The sequence below is a fragment of the Zootoca vivipara genome, chromosome 1 (assembly GCF_965207765.1).
Source record: "Zootoca vivipara chromosome 1, rZooViv2.hap1.1, whole genome shotgun sequence".
Lineage (NCBI taxonomy): Eukaryota > Metazoa > Chordata > Lepidosauria > Squamata > Lacertidae > Zootoca > Zootoca vivipara.
The window spans coordinates 45,774,596-45,792,393 of NC_142582.1; the positions used below are offsets into that span (position 1 = coordinate 45,774,596).

The following is a 17,798-nucleotide window of genomic DNA, read 5'->3' on the forward strand; positions in this document are numbered from 1 at the left end:
CCAATAATGCCAAGTACAAAAAGTGCTAAGCAATACCTTTTGCTGGATCAATTTATGAGTATCTCAGTTACAAAGAATTTTAACCAGCCAGAAAAGAAGGATGGCCAATTATCAACCATTGGCATACCTAGCTTTTAGTATCAAAAATATTGTATACCACTCAATCCCTTACCAAAATGTAAGCACTCAGGATGAGAAATCCAAATAGCTAGGGCAGCAGATCACAAAAAACAGGGCCTCGCAGCTGTACTGCAAAGGCGGTAGTCACATATGACTAAAATATATCTTATTCCAAGGCCAATACAGCAACATTGCTGCTGACATGAGTGCTGGAAGGAAGACCACTCCCTGCTGCAAGGCCCATTTTTACCTGGCCTAGGGGGCAGCGCCCAGACTCACATTGAACAGTCAAAAGATGCTCCTGGGAAGCTACTGAGACATTGCTAGAACAACTCTTGGGTTGGGGCAGCTGGCTAAAATGTTTTACAATGTTTTAGTCTGTTCTAATTTTGGTTCCTCTTTTATTTGTTTTTGTTGGGCTGGGGTTGTTTAAATGTTTAGTTGCAGTTGGTGGTTATTTTAATTTGGGTATAACTGTAAACTGTTTATTATTGCTGTTATTATTGGTTGGATTTATTGGTTTGTTGCCTGTATAGGGTATTCTGCTTTTTAATGTTTGATGTTCGGTTGTGTTTTTATATAGGTATGCTGTAAGCTGTCCAGAGTAGGCAGGATATAATAATAATAATAATAATAATAATAATAATAATAATAATAATAATAATAAAGCAAAGTTTTCTGAGATATAATGAATTGCTCGTCCCCCTTAAAACATAATAGTCACAATCTATTAGCTCCACCAGAATTGTTATATTTCAGCTATAAACAAGGTCCCATGTATGGTTATTCAGAACTGCTCCTAGCAAATGTACTTTAGTTCATGCTGTTTTGTGTACTGTTTACAATCTACTATCATAGTCAATGACTCTAAATTACTAGGATCTGTTAGAAATGCTGTAATTTTGAATAAAAATGCACATATGTGTAAGTCACCATTTTCATGGAATGGCTTTAACTGCTTTAGGTGTGGACCATTGCACATACTAGTTTGCCAGCATGTGTATACAACAAAGGAGTTGCAGTCCATTCTGGATTCATGATGACTACAGTGGTACCTCGGGTTACGGACGCTTCAGGTTACAGACTCCGCTAACCCAGTACCTCGGGTAAAGAACTTTGCTTCAGGATGAGAACAGAAATCGTGCAGCAGCGGTGCAGAGGCAGAGGGAGGCCCCATTAGTTAAAGTGGTACCTCAGGTTAAGAATAGTTTCAGGTTAGGAATGGACCTCCAGAATGAATTAAGTTCTTAACCCGAGGTACCACTGTCTATGCATAAGACACATATTTGCTGCAGTTACATGTTAGATGCCTTTTTGTGCACAAAAATACTTAATATATGAATGAGTCTTAATATTTTGCAGCTTCATGTATGTGTGTTTGTAGAAATCAATGAAATTTTGCACAGAGACAAAAGTACAGTATGTATTTACAGTGCTAGCTTATACCCAATCCTACCAAATCCAAGATGTTAATGCTATGGCATCCCCATCCAACTAGTGTGGGTAAGTGCCACAAGTCAGGCTCCAACAATGATAAGTACTATCCTAGATGAACATACTGAAGCACATATGCAACCTGATTTGCCTTTGACATTCTGCCTCCTACTGTTTCTTTGAGCCAGATGAACAGGCAGTCAAGCATTTAGTCATGACATGCCAGTATCAGGCAAGCAGGCCATGCTATACTGGTTAACTAGCTTTTGTTGCAGGTTGACCACTTATGGCGTAGTCTGATCTCCTACAAGGAGAAGCCAGAGAGATTCCCCATAAGTCAGTACTTATTGGGGATCTCTGTAGCCTGTTCATGTAGGAGTGCCTACAGCAGAGACCCAACTGGAGATGCCATGATGAAATCCACATATAACCTGTACAAGTTTTGCAATACAGAGGCTAAAACAAAAAACTGAGCTGTATTTAAAAAAGACATCCTTAGTCAATATGCCACCTTAAGTGACATTTTCATGTTTAGAAAGTAGTGTCAGTTTTTTAAAAAATCCAGACATTTTTCATGGTGTAATTGAGCTATATCTATACAAAGTGATAGTTCTACCCTTCTAATGTCAAAGCTTGAAGAACTACAAAATGGGAATTAGAAAGGTAAAACATAAGCTAGAGCAACAAAACTATGCACAATATTTTTGTAGCACTACAATTGTTTTTAAATAAGAATTTATCCAAGCCAATATATCAGAAAAGTAGATAGGGAAAGAAATGTGCATGCACAAAAACATCACTCATTCTGCTTTTCAGGAAACTACAGATGTTTCTGCAATACCTCTAAGGTAACCCCTCCCCCCCAAAAAAAATCTATGTGAAGCCAGAAAGACACATAAATGTTGCCAGCAATAACCATGTATACACAGCTTCTTCAAATGAGCTTTTGGCTTTAAGCCACTGGCATTCCCCAGGCACTGTTGTCTTTATTCATGCTTCCACTATATTGTAGTTGCACGAAAACCACAAAGTGAAATCAATGGGATTAGTTTTTCAGTCATCCAGGATTCACAATTCTATTACTAGAGCAGCACTTGCAGTCCTCTCTTCTCCCCACCCCAAAAAGACGAATAGCAGTAAGGAGGTGTTTGCACCATGTCCCCCTCCTTCCAACAGAAGGAATGGAGTTCCCTAAGAACAGCAGCAGAACAATCTCCTGCTACACATTCTTCTTCTGGATCACGTCCAGAATAGACTATACAGGACAAGGCAATGGAATTAGGGAGATCCTGGACCACCACAACCAGCATCCAAACTCCCCGGGTGTTAAGCACATTTTGCATCATGGTCATGGTATATGGCACCTGAGACTCAAGAGTAAAACGCCCCCCCCCACCCGCATGCTGCAGCGCAAATCACCTGGGTGGTGCTGTGAGCGGTGTGAGAGTCAAAGTGCCGACATGCCCAACTCACAAGTAAAATTGCAGCTGATACTACCCCTGCTTGCACCATATCGTAAGTCACCTGGATGGCACTGCGGACAGCACAGGACTCAAAATGCCGCCTCGTGCGACTCACAAGTAAAATTGTTACCACTGAGGGAAACTTTCCCAGTGCGTGCTGCAGCATGAGCCAAAGTGCATGGCACCTCACAGCAGCCACACTGAACTGGCCAGGCCACCCGGATAGGTGCTTCTCTCCCTCTCTCCCTCCCCCGCCCTATTGCAGGGCCAGGCTGGGCTCTGGCAGTGGAGCCAGGCAGCTTCTCTTTTTCTGTGAGGTGCTCTCGGAGCGCCTGACTTCTGTTGCCTCCACTCACTTCCTCACCCAGCTCAGCTCCCTATGGCTGGCTGCAGTGGTTTCCTCTCCCCACTCTGGTTGCCTTGGTGGCATTGTCCGCTCCTCCTCCCCCGGCTCCGGGACTTTTGCAAGGACCCAGCCTGGCTGCAGCCACGCCATACTGGCCTATGGGGCACACACACCTCTGTGGGGTGGGGTGGGGTGGTAAGGCTCTTAAAGCTGGCAACTATTAAAAGTGCCAAGAAGACAGGACAAAACATGGAAGGAGCATGAGGAAGAGCAATGAAGAGTATAAGCATGTGGGGACAGTGTGGTTTGGAGAAATATTAAGGGATCATAGAATTGTAGAGTTGGGAGGGACACTGAGTACCATCTAGTCCAACCCCCTGAAACGCAGGAATACGCAGCTGCCCCATACCTGGAACCTCGGCACCACTACTTGCCACCACCAATATCAGCACTATGCTCTAACCAACTGAGCTATCATCTGTCGTGTTAAGCCTTGTCGCGTGTGAGAAAGAAAGCGCTCAGGGGTGGGGTGGTACATGTGGAATAACTCCCTGGAAGGGATATGTTGGCATTCCAGGAGTCAGCTCGGAGAGGAGAAAGGGAACGTGGGTAGGCATGATGGAAGTTCGGAGTAATATTGCACTGGGAAGCAGGTAAGAATTTATCTAAAGAATTTAGATATATAAAGGCTTTCTGGCAGAAGCAAAAGTTAGTAGTGGACGTAGGGGCTGGGTGCCATGTAAGAGCTATATGTGTATCTATTGGGGGTGGGGTGGGGAGAGACGGTCTTTGGCAGTAACATCCCAGTATTAAGATGGTTGTTAAGTCCAGGAAGTTGAAGCAATATCAGGTAACATATTTGGAGAAGGGAAGGTATTTGGGGATTAAACTTCATTCCTTGCACTTGTGCTTTCCAGAACTTTTTGTTTGTATTTTAAACCCAACATGTTTTGGTTAAGTTTCAGTTGCTTTGTTTAATGCACGTGGGACATAATGTATGAAATGCTTTTAATTTGAAATATACTAGCTGGTTAGTTTATGACGGTTTAAGTTGTGCATTTGAAAGTCTTATTTACCTCAGACTATCATAGTAGTGCTTAAAATCTAAATAAAATTTGGAGTGGGGTCATTGAGGGACACTGAAGTCTTAGGTTGTGCAAACTGGACACGCAAGGCGGATGTCTCTGCCATCAGTTGTGTAGGCCTGCAATAAGTGTTAGTTGTTGTGCCAGAAAGATTACATAATATGAAGGAAAGAGGGTTTAGGGACAATCAAGAGCTTGTCTGCAGAGTGGAAGGAATGGAGTACCTTTTTCTGTCTTCCCACTTACAACCATTCTCTGAAGACTAGAGAAGGGACCCACATAAGAATATTAGGGGAGCTTTCTGCGGTCTTCAGATGAGAACTAGATCATATGAAAAATTAACATAAGATTTTAGCTGGAGTTCATTCATTTTCAGCTTTGTAACCTTGTTATATAATAATAATAGTAATAATAATGGCATCTAAACATACTGTTAGTACACCCATAACCTAGTTTTCAGTGTCATCTGATGCCAAATTTGTCAACCTGAGTTTCTAACACTGACCACAACAACCATTTGAATATGCAATGGAGGCATCTTGTACATGGAAACTTGCTTGCACATATGAATTACCCCTTATTAGATCGAAGTAGCACATGACTGAAATTAAACACATACAATCAACATATCTGCTTTCAATGTCTTTATGTTATTTTTAAATGGCCTGTACTACTGTGCATTTTCAAAAATTAATTTAGCGGCCCATACTAAACATTCATTGACTGGCATGCAAGACCCAGGATAGGGCCTAAATGAAGTAGTCAGGACAGAATTTCAATCAAAAAGTGAGCCATTCTAAATATGCATACTATCATAAGGGCTGATACAACATACAAGATTCTGGATTTAGGGTGCAACCCTTTGCACACTTACTTCAGTGGGACTTACTTCTGAATAGGCCTACCATCTGTTATTCCATTAAAATGTATGAGGGAGGGAACTAAAGTAAATTAAGCACAAGGATGCCAAAAGTACATTGGACAGAAGAATTCTAGCAAGTGCTATGTTATCTTTATGCAGTGTGCTAGCTAGTAAAGCTATGCTGCTGCAGAAATGTTCATTTCACAAAGTCATATTATTTTAATACACTGAAGATTTACTGGCTTACAAAACATCTGACAATATCAGAAAATATTGACTCCAGCATTACAAAGCATTACTTAACCATTGACAAAACAAAGATGAAGAAAAAAATATCTACTACAGTATTCTAGATTGGGTAATTCATGAGATGAGGAAATGCCTAAAGAATTATTTTGAAGTCCAACTTTCACAATCTGGAATGATGCTGAAGCCTAAGATTTTAGAAGCATAAAAAGCAAGAGAAATGTTAAGTATGCTAATTTTACAAATTTTATTTATTACATGCATATAACCACCCATTAATTTAAAACGACATGAAATTCTATTGTGTTTATTTCTACATTAATATTTGCTACTTTATTTGATAATATCAAACTATATTTCATTTAAAATCTAGCCAGTAGAAAAACCTTCATGAACATTCTTTTCTCTTCAGGTGACAGACAAGAGCATATTCAGAAGATATAGAAAAGGTAACAATTGCTTATTATAACATAAATCCCTTCAATAAGATAATTGTATACACACTAATTTAGAAATAAAGTAACTTGCAGTTGAGCTTCCTCTCCCCCCCTTATTGATATGAAACCCTGATCCAATTCATCAGTGTGAATCTATGCTATGAACTTTAAAAAGTAATTTCAGAAAGCAAAACTGAAGAGTTGCAAAATCAATTAGGGCCATAAATAGAAAACACTACCACTATCCTTATTGTTCTTTTGAATGGCACTTTAAACATTGGCATTTTATTTGGCATGACATCTTTTTCAAAGGGATAATGACAAATGAGAGTTTTACATGAGGTATGTCAGGTGTCATATCTCCCCAAAGAAGTGTAACCCTAGGGTTCTTAAGATTAGCTGAAACATCAAAATAAAAAGAAAGCTGCAATATCCTTTAATTATAATTTCTTTATTTTCAAAGTTACTATCTTGCATATTTAGTATATGCATACAGTGTGCTGCTAGAAGCAGGATAGATACAAGATCATTCAAACTACAGTGGAACCTCGGTTTTTGTACATACTGTACATATACAGTACAGGCAACTACCCCTTGAAAATACAATGCAACACATTCTAGCTTGACTTTTGATCTCTCAGAATGTCTTTTTAGAAATACACCTCAAAGTAACTGATGCCTGCCCGTTTCAGTTTTTTTTTTAATATAAAAATTTAATGTAACATTTCACACATAATTCTGGGAAAAAATTAATGGAATACAATAGAGCAACATTTTGATCTCAGAACCTATTTGAATGGCTTGGTGATATAAAAGCATTTCTTCAAATACCTTCAAATACCTTTATATGCAATCAAGAACCCTACACACCTTCACACAACCTAATTTTGTCATGGCTCCACTGCCCCTAAGAATAACGTAATCCTGCTGCTTCTTCAGCTAACATAATGGAACGCAAACACAACACAGCCAACCATACACAACCTTTGGGTTTAAGAAACCATTTATACAAATGTTACCAGTCTGCATCTACTGTAAATACATCAGCTTGACTAACAAAGGTAGGGGGGAAAGAACCTCTTTACTTCAGGACCTTCCCAATCTTCAGTGAACCAATATTGAACTGAAAAATAGCTTGACCTAAAATAACATTAACATCTCTTTAACTCCCTTCTAGCGCAAACAGCACACTCAAAGAAGGCATATTCCATTTTTAAGGAGCACCATATACACTATATAATTCAACAAATCCACAACTGTAAATCAATGCTACCCTCTCCAGATCAATACTTTGGAAAAATTATGATTTGGCAACTCTTAACAGTCATTCACCCACCCACCTCCTTTCCTGTTGCCACACATTCCTCTGCATCTATTGGGTCCTCCAACATTTAGCACTCAGACCCACAGCGATCTAGGAGGTGGGCTTGTAATTTTTAACTCTACATCCTTAACCTAAGGGATATAACACATCCAACATTTGAAACGAGAGCATGTAGCAATTTTACTATTTTTTAAAAAAATGGAGAGGGAGTCCCCCAATTTAACTTGAAAACTTAAAACCGAAACCCCCAGTAATATTCTCTTACCTTCATATAACAGCCACGTCCTTCCAGAGGATGATAATGGAGCAAGGGAGCAACCCAGAAAAGGGAAGCCAAAAGGTAAAGTGGAGGTGGGAAGGGGGTCTTGCCCCCCAACACACACACACCCCTCACACACAAAAGGCTCAATTTAACCCGCAGAAACGGCTCAGTTCAGTCGAGTTCTTGCACCCCGCGAGGAGCAGCAGCAGCAGGCGAATAGGATGGGGGTCTCCAGCAACCGTTGCAGTGAGCGCCCCCCTCTCAACTCAGAGCCCCCCCACATTCCTGCCGCAGACAGAAAGGCAAGGGTGGGTGGGTAGGTGGGTGAGCAGGTGGAGGGAGGGGGGAAGGCAATGGAGCCTCCCCCCCTCCCCACCCACTGGGCACCCCCTCCAATGGAGGGAGGGAGAGAGGGGGAAGGGGTCTCAGAAGTCACCCCTCTCTGCCTGAGGGGAAGGACCTTTTTCTCCCTCCCACCCCGCAAGGAGGCTTCCCCCTCTCTTCCTTATCCTGCAGCCGTGGGGCCGAGGCTGGGGGGGGGGGAGGCGGTAGCTTAACACCGGGGCTCTGCCTGCCTGCACTGAGCGGGGGGCCGAGAACGAACAGCAGCTGCCGCCGCCGCCGCCGCCACCTCCTCCGTCTTCCTCCCCTCCTGCTCCTCCTCCTCCTCCACCCGAGAGCCTGCCTCCCTCCTTCCTCTCCTCCAGCCTGCCTTCAGACAGGCAGCAGCATAGCAACCAACATGGCAGCTGCGCAGTCACCCAGCGGAAAGTGGGAAGGGGCAAGCTCTCGCGAGAAGCGCCCGAATTCTGCCAGCTCTCGCTCCCCCCTCCCCCGCCCCTTCGCCTCTCCTCTGTCACTGCCTAGCGCCTGGCTCGAATCACGCGACGCGGTTGGCTGCGCCGGCCGAAGCCCCGCCCACCTCCCTTTCCGAGGCAGGCGGTTGGCTGGCCAGGACGTCCGTCGCTGCAAGGGCAGCCGTAAGCCGTAAGCCTCTCCGAAGTTGAAGCTTCATTCAGAGCAACCAAGGGTGGATTTTTGCAGTATTTCGCGAGGCTCTTACAAATGGCAGGGGAAGGACGGCAGCTGCTTGAATGAGAGCTGTAGTGACACCTGCTGGCGATTTCATCTTGGGCTTTTTTATTTTGCGGGGCGCGGGTTTTTTTCTTTTTCTTTTTGGAAGCGCAGCTTTTTATTTTGGATCTAGCGCAGTTCTCTCCCACGCCCTTTTTTTCTTGTGATCATTGTCCTTAGTTGCGGCTGTGCTTTTGGATCGTCGTAGCTTTCCTTCTTTGGGTGTTTTGTGATTCTCCAGAATTTTCATTTTTGTGATGTGCAATCGCTGCAGAACTTGCATACAGTAGCCTCATTATTTCTTCTTGTAGTCAGAATCGCGTGTAAAAAAGCGGCACCGTGCATTGCAAAGGCGGGCGAGCTGAGTGCGTGCCATAGCTGCCAAGTTATCCCTTTTTTAAGGGATTTTCCATTATGCTGAATAGGCTTCCTCGCGAGAAAAGGGAAAACTTGGCAGCTATGGTGCGTGCCTGTTTTGCGGGACGTGTTTACAACATCGCCATAATATATTCTTGCGTAAAGCTGTTGAGGCAGCCAACCTGCAAACACACTTCCCTGGGAGTGAGTTCTGAGTAGACATGCATAGGGTTAAGCGGTGAAGCTTCAACTCTTCCTTCCAAGTATAACGCTGTAAAAACCACCATGGGATTCACTTTTGAGTAAACATCTGTAGCACTGCGCTCGTACGCTGTAATGATGCTCATGCTGATATGGAAATATGCCCTATTCAGCTCATTAAGACTTTTGAGGAAGCAGGTATAGGAAGGGAAAGGCTTTTCTTTTATGTACCTAAAACACAGTGAAAGTGGATCCACAGGTCTGTCCGTCCCCCAGCATATAATAATAATAATGATAATAATGATAATATAATATAAATCCTGGTACTTAATTCTCCCACACAGTATGTCCTCACTAATAATAATGATAATAATAATAGTAATTTATACCCCATCCATCTGGCTGGGTTTCCCCAGGCACTCTGGGCGGCTTCCAACAAAATATTAAAATACAATAGTCTGTTAAACATTAAAAGCTTCCCTAAACAGGGCTGCCTTCAGATGTCTTCAAAAAGTCTGGTAGTTGTTTATTTCTTTGACATCTGATGGGAGGGCGTTCCACAGGGCGGGTGCCACTACCAAGAAGACCCTCTGCCTGGTTCCCTGTAACTTGGCTTCTCGCAGTGAGGGAACCGCCAGAAGGCCCTCAGCACTGGACCTCAATGTCCGGGCAGAACGATGGAGATGGAGACGCTCCTTCAGGTATACTGGACCGAGGCCATTTAGGGCTTTAAAGGTCAGCACCAACACTTTGAATTGTGCTCAGAAACATACTGGGAGCCAATGTAGGTCTTTCAAGACTGGTGTCATGCTGTCTCGGCGGCCACTCCCAGTCACCAGTCTAGCTGCCACATTCTGGATTAGTTGTAGCTTCCAGGTCACCTTCAAAGGTAGCCTACATGTTTAACATCCTAAAGATAGGCTTAACTGTGCAGAAGTATTGATTTAAGAATTCCCAAGCTGCACCTATGTCCAATATTCAAAACTTAGGATTGTGACTCTGGAGCCATGTGAGAATCCTTGGTAAAATCATGACGACTTCATGATTTAACTTGAACCCAGGAACAGTGGTGTGGTATGTAATGAATATGGACCCAGGTGGCGCTGTGGTTAAACCACTGAGCCTAGGGCTTGCTGATCAGAAGGTCGGCGGTTCGAATCCCTGTGACGGGGTGAGCTCCCGTTGCTTGGTCCCAGCTCCTGCCAACCTAGCAGTTCGAAAGCACGTCAAAATGCAAGTAGATAAATAGGAACCGCTACAGCAGGAAGGTAAACGGCGTTTCCATGTGCTGCTCTGGTTTGCCAGAAGCGGCTTTGTCATGCTGGCCACGTGACCTGGAAGCTATACGCCGGCTCCCTCGGCCAATAATGCGAGATGAGCGCGCAACCCCAGAGTCGGTCACGACTGGACCTAATGGTCAGGGGTCCCTTTACCTATGGGACCCAGGTGGCGCTGTGGTTAAACCACTGAGCCTAGGGCTTGCTGACCAGAAGGCCGGCGGTTCGAATCCCTGTGACGGGGTGAGCTCCCGTTGCTTGGTCCCAGCTCCTGCCAACCTAGCAGTTCGAAAGCATGTCAAAATGCAAGTAGATAAATAGGAACCGCTACAGCGGGAAGGTAAACGGCGTTTCCATGTGCTGCTCTGGTTTGCCAGAAGCGGCTTTGTCATGCTGGCCACATGACCTGGAAGCTATACGCTGGCTCCCTCGGCCAATAATGCGAGATGAGCGCGCAACCCCAGAGTCGGTCACGACTGGACCTAATGGTCAGGGGTCCCTTTACCTTTACCTTTATGTAATGAATAGTGATTTCAATTAAACAGAGAAAGGTGCTTTAGTTCCATATTTATGTGTGATGGGTTTGAAATACCCAGCTGCCTTAAAATGAAGGTTCAGAGAGCTCAGCAGGATTGACTGTATTTTGCTGCATTGGGCAGGAGTATATTGTGATTAGGGTCTTGTGCGATGCTCAGCCTGCAGTTCCCCAAAAATGCTGGGTGGACAGATGTGGGGAATTGGAGCAGACTGTGTTGTTAGTGTTGTTAAGGATGGTGGGGCAGATTCAATTCAGTTTGCCTCTGAGGGTGAACCTGCCAAAACAATACATGAATTGAAATGCAGAAATCCTTTGGAATTCACACTTCTCTAAATTTTGCAGTGCTTTGGTAAAGTAATGAGTTCCAAAATGCTTATTTTGAGGGGAAGTGTGCATGAAAATGCAGGTATAGCTGAAAATGATATTTTGCCCCCAAATCGCTTAGGGCCACTCAGCACCTTAAATTGGCCTGGGAAGTGCAGATCACATAGAACAGGTATAATACTGCCTTGGCTCTCTGTACTTTATAGAGACTTGTCTGATTGGGGTGGCAATAATTTAGCATGATGAGAACAAGCCACAGTGAGCCTTAGGTTCATGTGCTTCGCCTCCCACTCCGGTGCTTAGCTGCAAGAAGGATAGAAGTTTTGACTTCCAGTCTTGCTTAGTTTGTCACCTGAATTTGACACACTGTAGTTAATATTAGCTATGGATTCTCTGAATCAAACCGTCTTCAGAAACAAAACATAGTTAACATTAGCCACAGTTACTTTAGGATTTGAATAACATGTCACTGTTACGATTTATTTCTAAAGCTAATATTTGGTCACCTTTGGGTCAAAAAACAATTCCCAAGGCAGGTGTTGTGTAAGAGTACTGGGGAGCCAACAGTCTCGCACCAGGCACATGTGAGATCCCCCCCCCAAAAAAATGCCCGTATGTAGGATACAATATTGTACCATGTTTCCATAAAATATTGTTACAGATCTGAGGTAGCAGACTTTGGGGTGCAAGGGCACCCATAACCGCTAAAGTCAGTGAATGTTAGAAATTAATAAATTGCAGAATTTAGTAATATGAGTATTGAAGGGAAGATGCCAGGGCCTCACTTGAGAAAGAAGTCATTAAGAATGACAAAACGTGTTAGAAGCAAGTCATTAACTCATCAATGACAGGAGGCTCTTCCGGTGAGGGGAGCAGGTTGCCAAGGAGGCAGGGGTCGTGATGTCACACAGGAAAAATATGTCCTTTTGAAATTTAGAAGTTGGGGAAGGAGGAGGAGAGCTCCCATCAGCTGCTGTGAAGGCCAGAACCATCAGTGGTGGACCCTGGAGTCTCAGATTTCAGCAGCACCATGTGTGTTGCCAAAATTCAGGGACCCCTGTCCTCTCACCTTCCATTCTATACTATAGTTGCAGCACCTCTGAGGCTCCGCTGAGGCTCCAATGCAACTGAACTGGTCCTGCTCCCATAAATCTGCCTCTGTAACCATTTGGGCAGGCTGGGAGAGAGGCACAGAGGTGTCTGGGAAACCAGTGCTGAGCTGTTGTGAAGGACGGGCTCCTGCTGCGATGTGAATGCTGCAAAATCTCTTTTCCTTTGAAAGCTTCTGGTGCAAATATGTGTCCATAAATCATATTGCAAAGGCACTGCAGACTCCTCCACACCTCATTTCCCCCAAAAGGAACCCAGGCCCCTTGGAATCTTGTGCACCAACTCAGCAGAGATTGGGGGGGCCAGTACCAATCTTACAGGTGCAGTGCCTAAAGCTAACTTGGATGGAACTCCCAATAAAATCAGTGGGACTTTCTTCTGAGTAAGCTTAGTTAAAACCAGGCCTGTAAAGTTATATATTTAGCTTGCACTTATGCATGCTGAAATTCCTAATTTGCTTTGCTAAAATAGATTGCAGCCTCAAAAGGTATGTGAAGAATATAAGCCAGGATGGAGTACTTTTGGTTCTCCAGATATTTTGGACTCAGAAGACCCATTAGCTCCGCACAGCTTGGCCATCAGGGATGGTAAGCACCACCAGCAACTGGACAACCACAGGCTGGCCTAAGCAATGTGACCATGAAATGTGGTTATTGTGCTTAGGGCTCCTTTCAACCTTCAAAGTTTGACAGCTGCAAGGGAAGTGTGCGATGAATCACTCTTGCATGTTTCTTCCTACTACTAGGGTTTGCTGTTGTTGGAGACAGGTGGCTAGGCTGTGCTGTGACCACAACTATCAATTCTTATATTTTTCTCTTTCTTACCACAGCAGGTCAGTCTTTGCTAATGGTTCTCTGTTCACCGTGCGTGAACTAGTTTTGCAGACTGTGCAGCCAGAGGCTAAAGGGAATTCGCTTGGTGGTTCCCAGGCTTGTTTACAAAATTAAGATATCAATCGAGAAATCTTAGCCATGAAACTCACTGGGTGTCCTTGGGCCAGTCATTAAGTCAGTCTAAACAACCTCACGGGGTTGTGGTGAGGAGAAAATGGGGGTGACGAGTATGTACATCGCCTTGAAGGAAAGGTGGGATATAACTGTAGTAAGTAAATAAATAATGAAGCCACAGCACTCCAGTTCTGAGTTAAATCAACGTGCAAAGATGAGTGTGCTAGCTCTGTCTCCTTTTTTTGAAAAAAAAAAACCCTAAACCCTAATTTGGCTCCCTGTGCAGCATGGAACCCTGATTTTCCAGGGTTGTAAATTGTACAGGGAACCCACACCAGAAGAGCAGACTCCTTGCTGAAGAAGGCATTCCTCCAACTCATGCAGGACAATGGGGGTGGGTGTTTTTTTTTTCTATTATGTGAAATAGGAAGGAATATTACAGGCATCAGTGAAAGCCACAGTTTAAGGAACTAAATGAAGCATGATTTCCTGGTAAGAAATTAGCCCATAGTATGCTCTGTTATAATGGCAATACTTACCTTTAGCATGAGTCATCATTTATAGCTTGCACCTGGTGTTTCATAAGCAAAGAGATAGTATCGGTTTTGTCCCAAAATGATTGCAAAATGTGGACTTTTTTGAGGTGATGATATCTTAAACACAATCTCTGCATGCAAGCTGCCTTGTAGATACCTGCCTCGTTGAACTTAGGCCCAATACCAACATGGTATAGTGGTTAAGAGTGATTAGTGGTTAGAGTCTGGGTTTAAATTCCAACTCAGCCATGAAGCTCACCTTGGTCCAGTCATTGTCTTTTGACATAACTCACCTCACAGGGTTGTTGTGAAGATAAAGTGAGGAGGGGGGGAATAATGTATGCCACCTTGAGATCCTTGGAGCAACTGAGATAATAAATATATAAATATTCCCTCACAGAATATACAGAATTGCAGTGCACAGGAAGGAGGTGTTGCAGCATCCAACAAGTAGCACCGGAACCCTGTTGTCTCACATGAAACACTCCAAATTTAATAAATAATAATACAGTAATTAAAAGGTAAAGGGACCCCTGACCATTAGGTCCAGTCGTGACCGACTCTGGGGTTGTGCGCTCATCTTGCATTATTGGCCGAGGGAGTACAGCTTCCAGGTCATGTGGCCAGCATGACAAAGCCGCTTCTGGCAAACCAGAGCAGCACATGGAAACGCCGTTTACCTTCCCACTGTAGCAGTACCTATTTATCTACTTGCACTTTGACATGCTTTCGAACTGCTAGTTTGGCAGGAGCTGGGACCGAGCAACGGGAACTCACCCCGTTGCAGGGATTCGAACCGCCGACCTTCTCATCAGCAAGCCCTAGGCTCAGTGGTTTAACCCACAGCGCCACCTGGGTCCCAATACAGTAATTACCAGGGCTCTAAAATGGCTTTTGTGGAACTTCATTTTCAAATAACACCATTTGCTTATACAGTGGTACCTCGGGTTACAGACGCTTCAGGTTACAGACGCTTCAGGTTACAGACACCGCTAACCCAGAAATAGTTCCTCGGGTTAAGAACTTTGCTTCAGGATGAGAACAGAAATTGCATGGTGGCAGCAGCGGAAGGCCCCATTAGCCTCAGGTTAAGAACAGTTTCAGGTTAAGAACGGACCTCCAGAACGAATTAAGTTCTTAACCCGAAGTACCACTGTATTGTCAGGAGGCATATGAAAATACCACTAGATCAGTGGCGATAGTGTACATACGTTGGCAGCAAGCTGCAGAAGACGTTTGTTTAATGAATAGTGCAGCCATAATATTAATAAAATGAAGCAAATCAGTTCACACCTATGCACATAAAACAAAACAATACCAGAACAGCTGGAGCAGGACCAAACTTTGCATGCTTCCATGCAAGAATCTCCTGGCATTCTTTTCATCAGACATTTGATGGTGAACGATCCTGTGATATGGAGGGGCACCACCCACCTGGTGCTTCAACTGCCCTTCCCCCATTTCACATAATGGTTTTTGGATCCTGAGTGTCTCTTGAGCAGAGACGCTCTTGCAGCTGTAAAGCAGAGGAGGGTTCCACTGATGGCTCCTTCCCGCTGCAGTCTCTTTCTTCCACCCTTGAACATCTGCTCTTGGGCATTGAGAGGACTCTCTGGAACAGTGTGAGAATAGTGCAGGGACAGGGGGAAAGTGAAGATTTGATGAAACTCACATTCATTCTCCCCCTTCTGCCATCGGGAGCCCTATGCTGGACCGAAAGCTGGTCTGCACACAGAAGGGCCACAGAATCCCAGTCTATGCATTCAGTTATCCACATCATGAAACCTCAAAAGAGTCAGTTTCTAGCTAGATGCCTGGGGAACTTATAGGCAAAAGTGATTTTGATGCAACCTGCTATATACTGTCAAACCCCAATAAGTATGCAAAGAACACCAAGTTAATTTGGTATAGTCAGATGCTGTGTTTTGTATTCGATACTGTTTTTTAAAGGTTTTGCAAACAAACAAACAAACAAACCCCAAAACAAAACCCTGTATGTTTCATTCTTTTCTGATGATCATTGATTTGGAAGAAATGAAACTGAATGGATTTTTTTTTAAGTTAGGATAATCTTCATAATAATAAAAGCAAGAGAGCTTTGATTGTGTGGCAGAAGACAGTTTTTAAAAGCAATAATTATCTGCATTGTAACAATAAATGTTTGTCTTTATGATTTCACAGCAATGCAACTCTTAATTCCCATCTGAAATGTGTTTTATTCCTTCTAAACAAAATCGAATGGCTTTTGCATACCTTCAGGAAGACAGCCTTGTAGATAAAACACGTGCTGCCAATACTCAGTTAATTGCTTCAGTCCCCAGCATACTATTTGTGCTCTTACACTCCTCTTCAAAAGGCTACTATGGGAAATAGAGTGGCCATGTCTTTGTTACGAGACTGTAAAGATACTGTGGTAGCTCAATAATGTAAAGGCCCGGAAAATATGAAGATATGGAAGAGAGATCAAACTCTTTATCATAGAATCACAGAATTGTAGGGTTGGAAGGGACCTCGAGGATCATTTTAGCCTAACCCCTTATAGTGCAAGATTTTCAACTTTGGAGTACACTGATTTGCGGGTACCGTTTAGTAAGGGGAATGCCCTGGTCATGTGATTTTGATAATCAGAACCAGTTACAATTTTTAAGGGGGACAGGTGATTGGACAGCATACCCTAATATTATTCATTTCAATCATACCTGTGGACCACACTCAGGGCCGGATTTAGGTTTGATGAGGCCCTAAATTACTGAATGTACGTAATGGAGCCCTTTATATGTCCAGCTGTCCTTTGTCAACAACAAATTGTCGCTGTTTTTTGTGTTGAATATATGCTATATGGTAATTTATGGACCTAATAAGGTACTGTATTTAAAACCAGTGATATTTTAGGGAGCAGGCTACCTGGCTACCAGGTATTTAAAACCAGTGATATTTTAGGGAGCAGGCTAGCAGGCGGGGCCCATTACTTACATCATAGGAGCCTACACAACACAAAACACTGTGGTTGTATGTAGGTTTTATTTTATTTGTTTTTTTATCTTATATTTTGGAAATGTACATCCAGGTTTTTTCCCTTTAAGTTTTTCTGGGGCCCCCAAGAGAGTGGAGCCCTAAGCTATAGCTTGTTTAGCTTATACTGTACATAAATCCGACACTGACCACACCACAGGGAATCATCCTCAGGGCTGAGCTATCTTTTAAAAGCTCAACTTTTTTCTCCTTTAAAGTTAAGACATACACTAAAAAATCGATTGCGCATTCTCATGCACCAACCTTTTTGAATTCCTGTTGGTAGGTTTGGTGGAAGTGAATGCAGTACAGCACTGGTCTTCTGCCAGATGGAATCCAAGCCAAATCCTGTGATCTGTCTTCCACTGTATTTCTCATGCAGGGCTTACTGAGGCATCATTGACATCAGTAGGAAACTGCAGAGAGCATGAAAGAAAATGTGTTCCTTTCCCCGCCCCCCCCGATGTTAGTTGCTCTGCTGTTGCAGTTTAGTCAGGAAATCAGGGGAAGCTGGTTGCAAGCCAAGATGGCAACACATGTCAATCCACAGGAGAGGAAAGAGAATAATGAAGAAGGCTGAAGAATGTCTTTACCTTCAAACTAGTGATGGTTCTTCTTGAGCTACATTGGCCATTGTTTCAGCCTATAATCCTCTGGGGCAAATTGTAATGACTTTCCATATACCACAATAGTAGGTTCACAAACTCTATGAGCTTTTATGTGGTTCCAGAGCAGAAGTATTGCATGGTGATAAGCAATATGTGCAGATTTAAATCACTCAAATGGTTCTGAAGAAATTTAAGTATGTGGTTGTTTAAACCTGAATATTTATGTACTGTATTT

General features: G+C 43.4%; 1 protein-coding gene across 3 annotated transcripts in view; it reads right to left on the minus strand.

Moving 5' to 3' along the window:
• PTPN4 (protein tyrosine phosphatase non-receptor type 4) overlaps positions 1–8,312 on the minus strand; it is an 80,372-nt gene extending 72,060 nt beyond the window's left edge. For all 3 annotated transcript variants that reach the window (XM_035128655.3, XM_060278648.2, XM_035128650.3), the window contains exon 1: positions 7,583–8,312. The gene's annotated coding sequence lies outside the window, so the exon portion shown is untranslated. The remainder of the gene's footprint in view (positions 1–7,582) is intronic.
• Positions 8,313–17,798: the final 9,486 nt, after the last annotated feature.